At 36.2% G+C, this 17,965-nt stretch overlaps 1 long non-coding RNA gene across 1 annotated transcript; it reads right to left on the bottom strand.

Annotated features, from left to right (window-relative positions):
• Positions 1-380: 380 nt before the first annotated feature.
• Positions 381-1,380, bottom strand: LOC138189450 (uncharacterized). Its single transcript, XR_011176043.1, has 3 exons — positions 980-1,380; positions 825-896; positions 381-746 (listed from the first exon to the last, which is right to left on the bottom strand). It is a non-coding gene; the product is annotated as an uncharacterized LOC138189450 (long non-coding RNA).
• Between the last annotated feature and the right edge of the window lie 16,585 nt (positions 1,381-17,965).

Below are 17,965 nucleotides of genomic sequence, written 5' to 3'. Positions count from 1 at the left end.
CGACAGGAATGTTGGGGATTGGTGGAAATCAGCCGCGAGAAACAGATCATAAAACACATTGTTAACATTTTTATTATGCGAAAATTACATTGTCAAATACAAAAGTATAAAATATATATATATATATATATATATATATATATATATATATATATATATATATATATATATATATATATATATATAATCGAGTAAAAAGAAAATATAAAATTAAACAAATATATTTAACAAACATTACATTTAAAATGTATAAATATATATATATATATATATATATATCCAACATATGAACAAGATATATCCAAAACAACAAAATTGAAGCAGTTACACTAAATCAAAATCGAAGCAAGGAGCTCCAGGGCGAAGTTCGCTGACTTATGCATACACCAATAACGCACAACAGGGGAAATTCCCTTTCTCCCAGAAGCATGGTGACGAAGATGTGCCTCCAAAACCTCTACAGGAATTTCATTGGCAAAACGAACATTTACACAACGATCAGTGTCAATAACTTCAACCAGAGGGGGTTCCCACTCCAACACAACGGTCTCTGCATCGGAGAAACTCTCATCTGCAATAACAAGATTATCAAAACTCAATTCCGACGGGACATCCACGGCCTCGGCATCGATGTCGAATAGTTCCTCCGACCACTCTGGTACTTGTGGTTCATCACAACACCGCATGCGTTTGAGGGGTCTTTCCGAGTCGCCCAAGGGTTCTTCGGAATCCCTCTTTCTCTTGCGCTGAAACGACACAACACAGTTTAAATAGAACAAAACAGGACGAATTAAGCGGAAAAAAAAACAAGATAAAATACGCACCAGGGAAATCTGCATGAGAACCTCCGATAGAAACGCCTCCGCAAACATTGTTCGAACGTCAATCACCGAAGCCTAATGAAACAACATAAAAGGAAAAGGGATCAAAATCACGAAAACAACCATAATATGCAAATATCCATTTAAAGCAAACTTACGCAAAATAACTCGAAGGAGGAGGACCTCGTTGTGGGAGAACAGCGGACTACGTGTGTTGCCCGAGCAAATAACGAAATGATAATGACGCTGTAGCCACCAGCCCTTGCACGTGCCAAAGGAAACATAAATAATTCCCACGATACAAACGTCGAAGTTTCGCTCGAGAAAAACTAAATCAGCATGGAACCCTTCAAGTCTCCTAGACGCTAGCTCAGCAGAAACACAGGACCGACAGGAACTGAGTCGAAATATGGAATTCACATTCTCTCACGTACGATCTCGGGAAACCAAAACTGCAACGTCCCGATTCCCACGGAAGCATACCCCCAGTGGACCACCACCCCGTGGGGGATGGCATTATAAATAAGCATAGCAACATAGAGCAAGGTTCATTATTTCTTACGGTATAGGCTCATTATAACGTTCATCATTACGTCCAGTATTACGTTTGTACGACACTTAGCGTTTCGGCGGTCTTTGGTTGTTCATTATAAAAAAAAAAAGGAGAGTCGCGATCAAGTTAGAGATTTTTCAAAGTCCTCACTTCATTGTCAAAATAAAATTGCGGTATTAATCCGGTTAGATATCTGTAAAGTGTTTATCAAAATAAATAAATAAATAAATAAAATAGAAATACGATAATAAATTATACCCGAGTTCGAGCAATAAATCCCATCGATAAAACGCTGACGACCATTGGAACAGGCGAGTTAATGGCGCCAGACAGCACTCACTTATCAAGGTAAGAAACTTAATTTTATAAAATTTTCTTCTTCTCTGATAATTTCGCCACATCCGGGAACCGAATCCAATTTACTTATCACCAATTAACACATTCAATTTCGTTTCAATTTTGTAAGCATTTTCAAGATAAACCATCGATTTTGAAACTAAACAAGGGGTTATTCGCTGCGTAGGCTTGCGTAAACGGTGTCTTCAATTACTGAAACACTCATTGATCTTCGCATTCCTCCTCCCACTGTTGGCAAAATATTGCCCGTCTTTGGGCAAGGCTTGCGAAATCACACAAGTCTTACGCAGAGAGGATTATCAAATTCATCATTGGAATTAATTAACCGATATTTTTCATTCTTGCCATCATTGCATACGATTACAAATAGAATAATTCCCTTCTGAATCTTAACCGAAGGATCATTCGCTGTGTTGGGTTGTGGATAACGGTGTTTCGACTATCGAACCATCTATTGATCTTCGCATTCCTCTTCCCACTGTTGGCAAAATACTGCCCATCTTTGGGCAAGGTTTGCGAAATCACACGAACCCCACACAGAGAGGATCATTGAAATCATTTTCTCGTGATCACTCAATTCGGAAGGCAAGAAAATCGAAACGGTAAAAATCACCCTAACAAATGAACTAAGGTCCAGTTCAATGATAGATTCATTGGCGAAATTAAGAGAGGAGGAGAAGGAAACGTAGGGATAAAATTTGTATCAAACAAAGAAAATTCAAAATCCTAACCAATCCATTCACGCGAAAATTCCTGTTTTACCTCCTCGCACATTAATATATATATATATATATATATATATATATATATATATATATATATATATATATATGTGAATAACAACCTAAGCGATTCGACATTCAAGTAAAAATCCGTTCAACGAGGACAAATATTTATTGCATTCAACTTTAATCCTCTCCCGTGCCAGTATCCCTGCGCATAGCAGGTTAGCAGAAAACGTGGAATTTACCTATCAGTAGCCTGAATATTAATTAACGCTACCCGCGAATAATTAATTTATTAATAGACAATCTAAAGAAATTTCCCTAATCGAAATAGTCCTTAGACTATTTCTGGTGGCAGCAACTACCGTGTAAATCGAAAGTTTCGATAAGAAAAAATATATAGTGTAAACTTTCAAACTTAGAAATAGATCTTAATCGGAAATCTTAATTCAATATCGTGAATATAATTATATCGTTTAAATTTTCCCTTCCTGATGAAACTCAAATTAAATCGAGCTAAATTGAATTAAATTAAATTAAAACAAAACAAAATAAATTAAAACAAATAAAAAAAAAATCTTGCGAATTCAACCGTTTAAAATCAATTCAGACAAACAAGAACGTAACATTAGAGTATATATATTTTTGGTGGCAGCGGTGGGATCTGCTCCACAGAGGATTAAAATTGGTTTAAAAAAGTGGATACGTTCCACAGAGGATTAAAGTAATCACACTAGTCGATAAAATATACATTCATTAAGAAACAATGGTGTCTAAAGTGGAATCGTTGGACGAAGAAATGGTTTTAACATTGTCGGAAAAACTTAAAGCATGGGACGCGAACTTTCGCGATGTAAGTGCAAATCTCGCCGAACTACAAAGCGGCATGTTCGAACTCAAAGCAAAACAAGAATCTAATACACCCGCATCGCCGCCTACGACACAACAAGAGATGGCCCAGCCGAGTGAGCATACCCAGCCAATTAAACTAAAAGACGCGATCGAATCGGTGCCAGTGTTCGACGGTTATCAACCCTCAGTATTTCGATTTTTAGGAGCATGTGAGCGCGCACGAAATATGCTTCCTAGGCATCAAGAACCTCAGTTAGTAAAATTATTAATGAATAAGCTTCGCGAATTTCTCGCCGTAGAAGACACAGAACTAATAAGTTTAAACGATTTCGGGAATAAATTAAAAGAAATGTTCGGTTCGGGTAAAACGATTAATGAATATAAAGGGGAATTAGCTACTGTATTCCAACGACCAAGTGAAGATATTTTGGACTACATAGATCGCGTCAGAGATCTCAGACTGGCGATAATAAACGGGGAAAGATACGAGTACGGCACCGTATTTCAAGATAGGATAGATCGAGACACGAGGGAAGCTTTCTTAAGGGGCTCCCAAACGAGGTGTATTTGCGAGTAAAGATAGCAGGATACCAATCCTTGGATGACGCGTACCGCCAAGCAGTGAAAGCAACACGAGAATTAAAACAAGCAAACAATAGAATACGATACCAGCGTCCGACACCTCCGAATAATTATAACCGAAACAACGCTCATTCCCCATACAATAGTAACTACATCGGAAACAACCACAGGGACTGGAGATTTGTACCGACGTCGCGGAAATATCTAAACAATCCGGGAATAGAGGAAGATGCCAGGAAAGGAGCAAGAGCAATAATCTGGGAAGAAAAATGCATAAGTAAATACCTCGACAGAGATCTAAGTCAAAAGAGGGATGACGATCATTTGAATCAATCAACTTTTCAACGCAAACACCATTCCGTTGCTGTGATAAGGGATAACGTCACTTTAAATAGTAACAGGACGCACGACACCACAGACAGGATCATCAGTGAGAAATTTTCCGAGCTCCCAGACAAGATAAACAATATTAATGCCAAAGAACTTGCAGAAGAAGCAGAAACTAGGAAACTGAACGACGAGACGATAGGCAACGATTATCCACTGCCTAATACCACGGAGATATTGGACCCGCTGGGAAGTGCGAAGTGCCTCTCCACGTTCGACTTGGCAAAGATACAAAAGCAAGGCTCCACGAATTTCGTGAATGTTTCAAACGTAATAGGAAAAGAGATAGCGAGTGTATCTCACTCAAAAATTTTTATAAAACCATCAGAAAATAACTTAATCGGACTCAAAGCCAAGCCATTAAATTGCAAGGAAGATCAGACTACAGAGAATAAAAGTATACCTATCCCTATATCCGAAACAGAATCTATAAGCAGAAAGGTTTGTAATAAAAATTCAAAGAATAATTCTAAATCTACCGAAAATATTCCTAAACGTTCCGTACAAATAAATAATAATTTAATTATAATAAGCACTTCCAGTGAAACTATTCATCCTGAAAAGGTAGAGAAAAATCAACGTGTTGCGAATAAAGTAAATAAAGAAGAATGGATAACTAAGGAACAGGATTCTAAACATTTTCAAGCCGAAAAAACGCAAGTTCAACATGCTCAAAGAAATAAAAAAGGAGAAAATAGGGAATCACCAGTCGAGGATATATATAAAAATTCGAATAAGTACGCTTGCCATTGGATTATAATTGGATTCAAAATACTTCATTGGTTGTTACATCTAGCATTTGACGTAGATAACATGAGTGCTACTTATGATTCCTCTTGGAGAATATAGATGGTATCACACTATACTATATCTAAAATATTTTTGGGTTAATATAGCTACGGCATTTTCAAAAATTTGTATTTTAAATGCTATTGGCAAGCAATTGGATAATTGGATCGGTGTCAGTAAACTTGGGTCTTGGCGCAAAATAAAAACTAAAATGAAGAAAAGGAAGTGTGACACTGTTCGTCGAATAATACAGATAGTGGAAACCTAAAAAGGAAAAGAAAATTATTAAGTGTGCTCCGATTATTGTTTGAATATAAAATGTGTTAATTCAACGAATAATTAAAGTAGTGAAAGTGAAATTTACATTGTGAACAAGTAATCAACATGCAAGAAGGTGTACGTGCAAATATAGGTTGTGAATCCTTGTTTGTGGAACGTAATGTATGACAGCTACCTGAAATAAGTGAATAAATTAGTTTCAATTGTTTCAGTGCAAAATACAAGGTTACTAAATGTCATAATTATATTGTGGTTAAAACAAAAGCAAGTGTGACTCTGTTCGTTGAATAATACAGATAGAGGAAACCTAAAAGAAAAAGGAAAATTATTATGTGTATAAAACGTGTTAATTCAATGAACAATTAAAAGGGTGGAAGTGAAATTTACCTTGCGAACAAGTAATCGATATACAAAAGGTTTACGTGCAAAATAGGTCATGGATCCCTGTTTGCAGAACACCATGTACGACAGCCAGCTGAAAGTAAATAAATGGATTAACTTCGATCGCCTTGATACAAGATACAACACTACTAAACGTCATAGCAAGACTGTGAAAGAGTGACACTGTTCGTCGAATAACACAGATAGCAGGTAACCTGAAAAAAAAGGGGGGAATGATTACTACAAGTGCTCTAATTATTGTTTGAATATGAAACGTGATAGTTCAACAAATATTTAAAACAGTGATGGTGCAACTTACCTCATGAACAATCAAACACCATACAAAGAAGTGTACAAGCATGAATTTCACAAATTAGTAAGAAGAAATAAAATAGCTGATAAGTATAGAAAGTGGTTAGGAAGATAATTAAGATAGATTAATTGGAAGCTAGTAATAGATATAACCGGAGTAAAAAGATAGTATATTGTATTAACTATTATATCTAACATGTAGAAGCATATTTTGTAATACACAATAGCGGTCGCTCACACAATATATCATACACATATTGAATTAATAAATTAAACAGTACCTTTATGATCACAGACATAGGATGATTGGAGGCAACCATAGTAAGTATCCAAGGTATACCGAAGAATCTGATGATGCCGTGGGAATGATCCAGGTAAGCAACACAGCATCAAAATCTAAAAAAAAAATTTTTTTACAAACAACGTTAATCTAATAAATAAAACTTAATCACTAATAAGGGAACTAATTCATATCATATCATAAAATAATAACAAATAGCGAACACAAGCAATAATAAAATTAATAGGGAAATAAGAAAGGTTAATAAACACAGAAATAGGTTAGAAACTAATCAAGATAGACTAACTAAATATTAACAAGTCATGACTGAACTTAGTACCAAGGAATAAAGTTATGCTACATGAAAGCGACTGGTAACACAGTACACAAAACACTAACTAAATTAAACGAGACTTATATAAACGCAAGTCACGTATAACCAAAACAATAACCATTGAAATTCGATAACAATATAATCCATGTTATTACATTAAAGTAACACGCGGTATTTACACACACAATACCATGAAACACAAAACAATATTACAAAACACTACTAAATAAAATCATAATCAGTTATTTCAATAATACATTACTGTTGACATTAAAACAACACCATACCAAAGATACACGCGAGCGACCATGTTGGAAAAAATCCGTCGCGCACACCCCACACACACACACACACCTCAACACGAATAATAGCCAATACAATGTAATATAGAATCATAATAGCTATGTTAGGTACTAATAAAAAAAAAAAAAGAGAGAGAGAGAGAGAAGGGGAAAAAGGGGAGAGAAAGAAAAAATAATAAATAATAACTAACATAATCGTAACATATTACATATATATATTATATTATATACAGGGATACAATATTCACATAAAGGAACAGGTCCGAACGAAATATATAAAAAAAAAAAGACAAAATATATTAATTGTTTTTGTATGTATGTACAGAACGAGTGGCGAACTCATCAATTCTGACATAGAAAACCCAGACGGACCCGAGCTCGCATTCGATCTGGAGGTGACGGAGGAGATTGAGTCCTGCCTCTGTGCTCGGTTGATACGCTCCGTTTACCATTTTTATAGCGGCTATCTTTGTCAAGATTGTTTCGACAACCTAGATCCAGACGAGCAGGACCTATGTGAAGAGCCGCCCACTCATTTCCTATGCGGAGTACCTGCAAGAATACAAATATCATACTGCAGCATATGCGATATAAACCTAGCGAACCTACAACCCGCTATATCATGCCTCCAATGCATGATGGTCTACAATAATCTGACTCACCTTGAAAGAGAATTTTAAGTTCAAGGAATGATACTCCGCACCATCGAAATATAACGTACTTGTGTGCTGTGCACGAAGGGAAATACTTATACTATCCACCTGTAAACAAACAACATTAATAACTATACATATAATTTTCATTCATGTTTACCAATATATATACACGCATGTTTTAAAGTGGGTGATATTTGCAACACTCACTTCCATTGACAATGCAAGTGACTCATAAAATAAACTGTCATATTTATACACACATATATATATATACGAAAACAAGCTACATTTGTGACATTTATACCTATTGATAATATATACTTATGTATATTTATAACGATAAAATAAATCCCATTTATATTACTAACCAAAACGTATGCATATATGTATATAATTATAACTCAACTAGCCTTCATAAAATTATATTCACTGATAGCATATACATGAAACCTAAAATAAAACAAAGCTGTAATAAAAAAAAGGGGGGGGGGGAAAGGAGGAAAGGGAGAAGAGAAAAATATATAAATATAATTTCTTTTTTTTTATACATATATATATATATATATGTCGGGGAGAGATTGGAATTTTGGGCGCGTGACAATTCTTCACGTGAGTTATCCATTGTTTAACACAACTAAGATTATATTTTCACGTATACACAAGTCTACTACAAAGATTAACAAATAATAAGTCTAGTGAATAATAAACTTAACAAATAATGAAGTTAGTGGAAAATAAATTGAACGAATAATAAATTAAACAAATAATAAAGTTAGTGGATAATAAGTTGAATGGTTAGTAAGTCTAACAAATAATAAAGCTAATGAATAATACGTTTAACGGATAGTAAGTTCAATGAATAATATGATTTACAAACAATAAGTTAATAATCGTTATAAACAATAATTTTGAGTTCAAACGAATCCACGATCAACAGGATGACTCCTTACTGAGCGTAGACTGATCTTAAGCACAGAAACACGACGTGTCACTCTCCAAAGCAGTCACAAGACGAATGCCAGCCTCGTCGAGATCATTCTCGCTGTACGATTGCATTTTGTTTTTCTATACCCGTTTGGAAGCATCGAGGTGGTTCCAAACGCCGTTGTTAGGCAGACTCGTTGGAAGCATCGAGAAAGTTCCAAACGCCGTTGTTAGGCAGGCTCGTTGGAAGCATCGAGAAAATTCCAAACGCCATTGCTAGGCAGTTTCTGCCTGAGTACATCCCGTGACCGTGGCTACGTTCGGCGACCAATTGTCGCCTCGAACCCAATCTTGATATCACAAATCTCGAACAATTACAGCTATGATAAAATCCAGGCTAGACTACTAGAAGATGTTCCCAAAATTTCCAAGGAACGGCTTCGGCTTTCCTTTCATCTCCGACATATATATATGTCGGAGAGGAAAGAACACCGGAGCCTCTGGAATGCTGGATAATCCCGCAACATTGTAACCTAGAGCCTACTATAGCTGTAATTAAACAATTGTAGTTATTCAACCTAATTGTAATTGTCCGAGATTTGTGATAGTGAGCTTGGGCTCGAGGCGACAGTCGGTCGCCAACGTGCCCGCGGTCAAGGGATGAACGCTTTGCCTAACAAAGGTGTGAAGTAATTCTATAGCTCTCCTTAAAAGAAATATCTCTGGCGACACACGACAGTAAACATTCCAACGGTCTCTGTCCCGTGGCCACACGCAGTTCCTATTCTTCGAGAAAGATGATTGCCAGATGTCGATGTGTCTCCACAGTACGTGATCAGCTAGCCCGAGGGCCGTTATAAGCACTAATATCTAGTTACCTAAAGTCCTTCGAACAGATAAACAGTCTTTGTCTCAACTACGGGAAGATAGGGGAGATCTATTTCTTTCAACGAACGGCGTCTCCCACTAGCAACTTTCCCTCGAGGGCGGCTAGCATCTTTTCTAACCACCGATATGGAAATTGACCAATTAGCAGCAACGCCAATTTCCCTTACTCTCTGAACGAAGACTATCCTCGACGAATCCGATGATCTCGTGCCCTTAGACACACCCCGATTTAGTTTTCCTCTGTGGCATCATCGGGACGGGAAAGGCATTCTTTCACGCGATCTCATCGACTAAAGGAATAACGTCTTTACGAATTATTATTGTTCAGACTTAGACCTCGCGAGCACGTTCGTTCATCATCCTGTTGACCGCGGATTCGTTATCGAACCCGAGACCATTGTTACTAGTATCGCGGGTGCCTAATCACCATAGTCGATTGTTAAACTTGTATCATCCGTGCCTGTGCTAATAAACTGTGTCTTTATTATATCGCAACGATGGCTAATTTCAATGAAGACTCACCAAACACCCACAATCCTAACCGCAACGCCACTCCGACATATATATATATATATAATAAAAGGTTATTCTTATTTCTAATAAACTCAAGAGTAAGAAACAATATAATAAATTGTTAATAGGAAGATGAATCACCTGGTCATCGTACTTACCCTCATCAAAATAACATATGGCCTGGTAGGATACGACTGCAATGGTAACCACCTCAACGTTACCACCATCTCTTTAAACTCCATCGGGGACTGCAGCATACAACCTGCAATGACAGAAACCCAAGATATTTATATTCAACTACTGCAACTCTCAGAATTTGAATTTACCAGTGTAAGGCAATGCAAGGTGCAAATAACTCGAATTATATATTACTGTGGCATGCACTCCCACACGTCGGCAGTGCATAATGGATTCGCCGAATACCTCCATGAAACAACTGCCCAACAATGTGCAAGGATTCACCAGGACGGTACGTTCTCATTCGGACCACAAAACCTTATAGTAGGCCTAAAAGATAATGCAACAGAAACAAGGTCGCTTGTCCTAGCCGGCAAGTTATCAGACGACGGTAGCTGCCAGGGAACACAATATGTAGACCCATACGGGAGCTGGGAGAAGGTCGTTGTACAAGCCACAGTAAGGATAAGTTTAAGATCATCAGTTGTGCCAGTACGGATTGAAGCAAACAAAATTCTACTAAAATCAGGAACGGTATGTACCTTTAGCGAAGGAAACTGTTTACACGCAGAGGACGGATACACTTATTGGCAACCACAACCACCCTCACCATGCAAATTTGATCAGTACGACGTATTGTATGAGGGAATTGCTACAAAGATCCAGGAGAAAAGAACCAACGGGGAACCAGTGCAACCAGTTTACGCACTAACAACACAGGAAGTAACATTTGCACTGACTAAAACTGGAGAACAATCACTGTGTGGATATACCCTACTGTCCACTGAACACCCCAAATTGTTCCTGTTAGAAACAACAGGAGGAAATACGTTCATCTCCCAAAGCAAAACAGCAGTCGAAAATTTGGATATATTCACATATGTCAACTCAAAATTCATTTACGTAGAGAAACATATTAAACAACAAATGACAACACTATACCATGATATATTGACTCAAAGATGCACTACACAGAAGAAAATAATAGAGAATGCTTTAAGCCTAGCAATCTTACTGCCCGACGAATTTGCATACACCATAACCAAAACCCCAGGACACATGGCTCTGATCGCAGGAGAAGCGGTCCATATAGTCAAATGCATTCCGGTACAAGTAAAGGTACGGCATACAACAGAATGCTACTCGGAGCTACCCGTTCGGCAAGGGAATCGCACCGCATTTTTAACACCAAAAACACACATCCTGATGCAACACGGAGACCAAAGAGAATGTAGCGCAGTACTACCTACGCTATACAATATCGACGGACTCTGGCACAAATTCGTACCAAAGCCCATGGAAACAATTGCACCACAGGAACTCCGTCCAGACGTGCGCCAAACGTGGCGATATTCAGCACCATCGTCATTGGCCACGAGCGGAATATACACCCAAAAGGACTTGGACGCACTACGGGATCACGTCATGTTCCCCGCAGAAAAAACTGCAGTCTTGAACACATTGGCCAGAGGAGCGACAGGAAAAACAATCGTCCCTGGAACAGTAGACCTCCTGGGAATGATGGACGAAAATACATTAACAACAATAGCGAAAAATACCATACCAAATCTATGGACTGGTTTTATGGAATTTGGAACTGTCAGTGCAGCAATATTTGGAATACTTGTAATATTTAACCTAATCAAAACAATAATAGGTATAGCCATACACGTATACCAACTACGTGAAACTTACGGATGTGGAATCGCCCTATTAGGAGCAATATGCGGCTCAGTCACCCACCTGCTAATACACCTCAAGAGAAGACAAAATATCGACGATCAAACAACACAACCTCAAGGGATATCGATAACGCCGGTAACCACTCAACAACCAACGGCATCTGTATCCGCCTTGAGCGAACTCAGAGACGCCATAAGTCAAATTTCCTCCGGAAATTTGAACTCCAAGGGCGGGGGTGACACGTCCCGCGCTCCGCACGTGCCGTAACGAGAAAAGAAAACCACACGATACAAAACGCGCGAATAAGGATGTAAATACACAAACGAACGCACGGCATTAAGAAACGAAATATAGAATTAACAAATGAGGGCGACAAATAAATCCAACTAGTATAAAATTAAAGTAAATAGAATCTACTAATAAATTGAATGAGTCGCGAACCGAACAAGTAAACCAGGAAATAAGAATAACTACAAAAGGAAAATAATTGAAACACCATATGTGTATATAAATATACTTTATTCAATCAACGCAGCAACAACTGGGAGAGTTACATATAAATATAAACATATATGCCAAACATGTAATAACCCAGAAAATATTAGAAACAATACTTCCAATACTATGCATCAAATCCAACATTACCAAACTATAAATATATGAGTATATAAAATCAAAGAACTTATAGTCTAACGAATACGTAAAACATACAATATTGTATTATTAAAGAAATAAAGGTTACATTGTCAGAAATATATATATATATGTGTGCGCACTCTACATTATTAAATTAAAATTATTAATTTAAGATACATACTTAAAACTAGCCAACATTCGGTTAAAATAATTATAAAATGAGAACTACATTACGTAACATGCATGTCTATATATATAAATATATAAATATATAATCTACACTCTAAACCAAACTACTACTAATAATCTAAATGAATATAAAAGAAATAGAACACACAACGCAACACTAGGGACTAAGTAACAACCTATCGACAGGCTAAAACGTTAAAAAATAATTACCACCGCCTCGACTGGGAGAATTGCGTACAGCATAAATATGTAAACCATATCAAACACATAATAATCTGGTAAACGATAGAAATAAAACTCTCAATACTACGTTGTCACATTACAAAACATATATGTATATATGAAAACAAATAATTGACATATAACCTCAAATACACAATTAAAGAATTTATATGAAAAGTCACACTATCAGAAATATATACATATATACTTATATGCGCGTGTGTGTATGCGTGTTCTATTCTACTAAATCAAAATTAACAATCTAGTAAACACGAAATAAACAATTAACATTTCACTTCGTATGAAACTACACCACTACAAGAAACATGTATATGCATATATATATATATATATATATATACGTTTGTGTGTGTTTTATATTATTGAACACTATAAAATAAACTACTTAGCACAATAAATAACACTATCGAAAAAATTACAAAACATTAGTCACATTAAAATGACACACAATATAAATATATAAATATATATATATATATATATATATATATATATATATATATATATATATATATTCACATGAACAATACTATTGTCATTTTAACAATAATAATAACAATAAATATATAGTCTAATTGCGGTAGAATAAGGGAAAACGAGCGACAGACAGAAAAATCAGTTCGATAAAACTAAAGACCCGCCACTGTAACCTCACTGATGACATTTGCGAGCAGCCATGTTAGATTTATACGCGCACGTCGGAACACACGCAATAATTATACACATTAGATAAATACAAAATACAATATTTCTCAATTCAACTATACGTCAAAACGCCGAAACAAGATTTACACATAATCGATAAATAGATCCGAGATCAATAGAAGTCACTGTATGCGAGGGACATTCGCGGGCGGCCATTTTGAAACATGCGTGGACTGATTCGTACGTGTTACAAAAAATAATAATAATAAAATTATACTTTCGATAGGGAAAAGAAAAGAAAAGGAAAAGGAAAGAACAGCGAAAATAAATATTTAATACAAAATGGAACGTCGTGCCGAGGTAGCAATAAATAAAGACACGGGACAGGAATGCCGGGGATTGGTGGAAATCAGCCGCGAGAAATGAATCATAAAACACATTGTTAACAATTTTATTATGCGAAAATTACTTTGTATAAAAAATATATATATATATATAATCGAGTAAAAAGAAAATATAAAACTAAACAAATATATTTAAAATGTATAAATAAATAAATATATATATATATATATATATATATGTATAACTAACATATGAACGGGGTATATCCAAAGCGGCAAAATCGAAATCAAGAAGCTTCAGGATGGAACTGGCAACGCGTCATGCGCTGAATGCATCGTTCGGAATCACACACGGTTCTTCGGAATCCCACTTTCTCTTGCACTGAAACAACAAAATAGGAAAAGAGATCAAAACCACGAAAACAGCAAAAATCGAAAATCAAATTAAATCCCGGAAGCAACCATAACATGGAAATATTCTTCAAAACCAAACTCACGGAAGATAAATCAGAAGAAATCCTTATTGCAGGAGAGTGGCGGATCGCGCGTGTTGCCGGAGCAAGTGTCGACATAATAATGAGACTCTAGCCACCGGCCCTTCCACGCGCCGAAGAACAAAAATTATTCCCACAGTATTAACATAAAAATTCTCGAGAAAAGACTAGACCAGCATGGAAAGCTCCAAGCCTCCTAGACGCTACCTCAGCAGAAAATAGAACCGATGGGAACTAAGTCGAAATACAGATTTTTGCATTTTCTCACGTACCCGCGATGGGAATCTGGAAGTTAAAAGACAAGATAACGAAGCAAAGGAGACATCAACGATTACAGAATTTGCATTCTCTCACGTACGAGTTCGGGAACCCCAAACTGCAGCATCCTGATTCCCACGGAAGCGAACCACCAGTTGACCGCCACCCTGTGGGGGATGTTATTATAAATAAACGCAGCAACACAGAACATCGTCCATTATTTTGTCGCTAATTGTACGTTACGTTTCGGCTTGTTATTTTGTTGTCAATATATTGTCGTCTATCGCGCATTGCACCTCGACGGTCTCTTATTAATTGCTCAGTTTAAGTCACAATTAAGTTAGAAATCTTTCTAAGTGTTCATTTCATTGGCGAGATTCAAAAACATCCTTATAAATAAATATATTTATACCCGCGACGTTAATCCGAATAAATAAGCCGCAAGCTTATTCAGAGTGTATTTCTAATCAAAAATAAATAAACTAAAGTTCTAATAATAATTATACCTGAGTCGAATAATTAAACCAAATAAAAAAAAAAATTCATCGACGACTATTACGAGCCGATGGCCCCTGACGGAACAAGGTAAGAGTCTCAATTTTATAAAATTTCCTTCTTCTCTAGTAATTTCGCCACATCCAGGAACCGAATCCGATTTACTTATCATCAATTAATACATTCAATTTCGTTTCAATTTTGAGAATAAACGAAGGGTCATTCGCTGCGTAGGCTTGCGAAAACGGTGTCTTCAATTACTGAAACACTCATTGATCTTCGCATTCCTCCTCCCACTGTTGGCAAAACATTGCCCGTCTTTGGGCAAGGCTTGCGAAATCACACGAGTCTTACGCAGAGAAGACTATCAAATTAGATCTAATAGACCGATATTTTCATTCTTGCCATCGTTGTATACGATTATAAAATAGAATAATTCCCTTCTGAATCTTAACCAAAGGATCATTCGCTGTGTTGGGTTGTGGATAACGGTGTTTCGACTATCGAACCATCTATTGATCTTCGCATTCCTCCTCCCACTGTTGGCAAAATACTGCCCATCTTTGGGCAAGGTTTGCGAAATCACACGAACCCCACACAGAGAGGATCATTGAAATCACTTTCTCGTGAACACTCAATTCGGAAGGCAAGAAAATCGAAACGGTAAAAAATCACCCTAACAAATGAACTAAGGTCCAGTTCAATGATAGATTCATTGGCGAAATTAAGAGAGGAGGAGAAGGAAACGTAGGGATAAAATTTGTATCAAACAAAGAAAATTCAAAATCCTAACCAATCCATTCACGCGAAAATTCCTGTTTTACCTCCTCGCACATTAATATATATATATATATATATATATTAGGGAAGGGGATACATCAAGTATTGTTCGCCTTTTATCTTCCTCTTTTTTCTTTTCATTTTTTTCGCAGTCTCCTATCAGAATTCTATAACCCACACAAATCCACAAGAAAATCATTATTTCCCACCAAACGCGGCCGTAATACCTAACTGCAATGTTTCATTGTAGGGAATATAGAATATATAATTTGAGAAATATGTGTATACGCGCGTGTTGTACATTGCTTGACATTCTCTATTGTGAATTGTCCTTCGAAAGCTTTTGTATATTGTTTTATCAAATAAATTTAGATTGACTTGTGTGCAACTATCCACACTATTCTATAAAATTTTTCAATTAATATAAGTATTACAGCTGTTTCTTCCATATTTATGCAAAAAAATATTAGATGAGTTTTCAAATAACCGATAGTCTGCTGTGATGCCATCATTTTGTTTAACAAAATTTGAGCTGATTAATGCTTCTATAAATTAAAAAAATATTTAAGAAATGTTTATTTTAAGATTTACTACCTCAGCACGTTTTTTCACGATATTGTACATTAATATATTCTTTTTGCCTTATTGTACAGTTGCCCAGATCTAGGAACACGCAGGTCTTCGTTAAGACCTTAACAGGGAAAACTATTACTCTTAAAGTTGAAGCTTCTGACACAATAGAGAATGTTAAAGCAAAGAACTTTTAATACCTTATGCATTAGCTTTAAAGACAAATCAATCAGAAAGTGTTCAGAATAGTTTAATTTCACTCACCTTGACTTGCAATCTGAACGATCTGTTACCTACTTCTCCAAATATATATGTTATACAAAATAAACATAATGAGGAAATTAATTTGAATATAGAAGATGAAATAAAAGATAAACTATTATTTGTAAATGAAGATGAAGGCGTAGTAATGCTAACTTGTTCAAAAAGTAGAAAAAATGTAAGCGAACTACCTTTGCAGAGGTATGTTAGTTACTACTCTATATTATATACAAAATAATTATGATATTTTATTTTAACTGTATTGTTTGCAAAGATAAGGCTGTATTCCATTCGGCTACAAGATTGAAATATTCAACACAAAGAAGATCTTGATACTACTCTTGAATATGTGCCTGAATTTAGTCCATTGCGCCAACAAAATATTCCTCCAAATATGAATGATGAAAATGTATTTGGAGAAAATACACCAACACCACCACTTTTACAGGACACCTCCAAGAGGAGCAATTTTAAATTCAGAAGAAGCAAAGGTGTTTGTTTTACTAAAACATTACGGATTAGGTCAATACGTGCCTATATTTCTCGAACCAGAAGTAAATATATTATTAAATTATGTGTGTTATATATATGTAAACTCTCTAAGAGTTCAAATGCGGATAAACAAGGGGACTTTCTCTGTTTTACGGACAGCACGGCTTCTTTTGTTTCACGGACAGAGCGGCTTTCCTTGTTTTACGGAGAGCCATTTTCAGAGACACGCATTTCCCAAACGGACGGACAGAGATCAACATCGGAGATAGACAAGATCACAGAAGAAAGAGTAATTATTTAAAACATTGAAGACTGTCGGAGAAAGAACGGCAGCTCAGGACGTTGAAAATCGATTCTCGATTTTCAGGAAGACATTGCACAGAACTTCGTATTTATTGTTTACTGTTATTAATTGGTTGTTGTTTATTTAATTATTACTGTTATTGATTGTTGTTAATTATTAATTGTTGTTTACTCTTGTATTTCATTTAAGTATTTTCACAATAAACTCGATTTTCAGAATCGATCCCTGAATTATCCTAGAATTGAACCTTATAAATCGATTTTCGCTACGCCATGCCGCTGAAAGTTAACTTACGTATCGTCATGAACGAGAACGCGAAAGGGGAGAAGCTAGAGAGCATAGAATCCATAAGAAGACCAGAAGACGAAGTATACTACATTTTTCCACGGAATATCAAGCGAAAAGCTACCATCAGCAATTATTCCGTTCAGCAACAGTGAAGAAGTCCGCAAACAGTCT

This window comes from Bombus flavifrons, unplaced genomic scaffold, assembly GCF_040668555.2.
Source record: "Bombus flavifrons isolate JBK064 unplaced genomic scaffold, iyBomFlav1_principal scaffold0044, whole genome shotgun sequence".
In the NCBI taxonomy this organism is placed as follows: domain Eukaryota; kingdom Metazoa; phylum Arthropoda; class Insecta; order Hymenoptera; family Apidae; genus Bombus; species Bombus flavifrons.
This window is presented reverse-complemented; position numbering and strand designations above follow the sequence as displayed.